The sequence below is a fragment of the Macaca nemestrina genome, chromosome 2 (genome assembly GCF_043159975.1).
Source record: "Macaca nemestrina isolate mMacNem1 chromosome 2, mMacNem.hap1, whole genome shotgun sequence".
Lineage (NCBI taxonomy): Eukaryota > Metazoa > Chordata > Mammalia > Primates > Cercopithecidae > Macaca > Macaca nemestrina.
In genome coordinates, this window is record NC_092126.1 from 87,164,175 (window position 1) to 87,166,088 (window position 1,914).

The following is a 1,914-nucleotide window of genomic DNA, read 5'->3' on the forward strand; positions in this document are numbered from 1 at the left end:
TGGGGGTGGTGGCGTGCACCTGTAGTCCCAGCTACTCAGGAGGCTGAGGCAGAGAACTGCTTGAACCCGGGAGGCAGAGCTTGCAGTGAGCCAGGATGGTGCCACTGCACTCCAGCCTGGGCGACAGAGCGAGACTCCGTCAAAAAACAAAAACAAAACCAAAAAAACTCATATTAGGTCTTTCGGCCGGGCTTGTGAGCGGGACGCGTCGCCATGGGCCGCATGATCTGAGGACAGTGGAAGGGTGCCGGGTCTGCGTTCCCCGCCCAGGTGAAGCACCGCCAGGGCATCGCGCGCCTGCACGCCATGGACTTCCCCCAGCTGCTACAAGAGCACAGTGAAGGACGCTATCCACTACCTGGGCTGCGGTGCGCCCCTCGCCAAGGTGGTCTTCCGGGATTCGTACCGGTTTAAGAAGTGGAAGCAGCTGTTCATTGCCGCTGAGGGTATTCACATGGGTCAGTGTGTGTATTGCGGCAAGAAGGTCCAGCTCAACATTGGCAGTGTAGACACCATGCCTGAGGGTACGACCGTGTGCTGCTTGAAGGCCAAGCCTGAAGACTGTGGCAAGCTGGCCCGGGCATCAGGGAACGATGCCTCCATTATCTTCCACAACCCTGAGACCCAGAAGACCCATGAAGCTGCCCTCTGGCTCCAAGAAGGTTATCTCCTCAGCCAACAGAGCTGCGGGTGGTGTAGTGGCCACAGGTGGCCGAATTGACATAAGCCATCTTGAAGGCTGGCCGGGCCCACCACAAATATAAGGCAAAGAGAAACTGCTGGCCACGAGTACGGGGTGTGGCCATGAACCTTGTGGAGCATCGTTTCAGAGGTGGCAAACGCCAGCACATCGGCAAGCCCTCCACCATCTGCAGAGATGCCCCTGCTGGCCATAAAGTGGGTCGCATTGCTGCCCGCCAGACTGGACGTCTCCGGGGAGCTGAGACTGTGCAGGAGAAAGAGAACTAGTGATGAGGGGCTCAATAAAGTTTGTCCTTCTGCCACCAAAAAATAAATAAATAAATAAAAATAAAAGATAATATTCATTCCTAACTCTCTTAAGTGTGTTTCCACAATTGAAAAAGATGTATTATGAGTTTTTTGTTATATAAATATAAGATTATTGTAAAATAGTTAAGTGGTACATAAAAAGGTGAAGAAAGGATTATATATCACCTAAAATCCCACCAACCTGAGATCAAAAACATAAGCAATTTAGTAGCCATATGTTTGTGCATTTCTCTATCAACATAAATCTATACACACATATGTAGTTGTGTGTGTATATAAACATACATATACATAATTTTATATTAAAAATCAATCATATTGTATATGTTATTTTACTTTGAATTTTTGTAAGTGCTGTCTTTTGTGGGACATCTGCTTGTCTCTCTTCTTTCCCTCTAGTCCCCCACTCTATCTCTATACATTCCCAATATTACATCTCCCTCCGTCACTGTGTAACCAATTCATAATGTGGTGTTTATCTTTCTCATAAGCACATTTATCAATTTACCATTGTTTATTTTACAAAAGCATAATCATCTTACATGCAACTCTTTCACATCTTTCTTTTTTCCAACATATATATGATATATATATATCTCATTCATTATATATTTATCTCTCTCATTCATTATATATATATATGTATAATTCATTCATTCTTTGGAATCCCAACTTATCACTTAGTAGCAGTGATTGGGACAAATTATTTTGTTTCTGAGTTTTTATCTGTAATATGGGCATAATTATTGTAACTATTTCCTTGGGTTGTTATTAAGCACAATATATTAGTCTGTATAAAATGCTTAGAACCACATCTTACTCAAAGTAAGAGCCATGGAAGCATTAGCTATTATTTATAATAGGTGCAAAATATTTTTTCATGGTATAGATGTAAAAAATATA

The 1,914-nt window shown here is 43.4% G+C and overlaps 1 pseudogene; it reads left to right on the plus strand.

The window, feature by feature from the left end:
• The first annotated feature begins 213 nt into the window (after nt 1–213).
• On the plus strand, nt 214–969 carry LOC105489999 (large ribosomal subunit protein uL2-like; annotated as a pseudogene).
• The last annotated feature ends 945 nt before the right edge of the window (nt 970–1,914 follow it).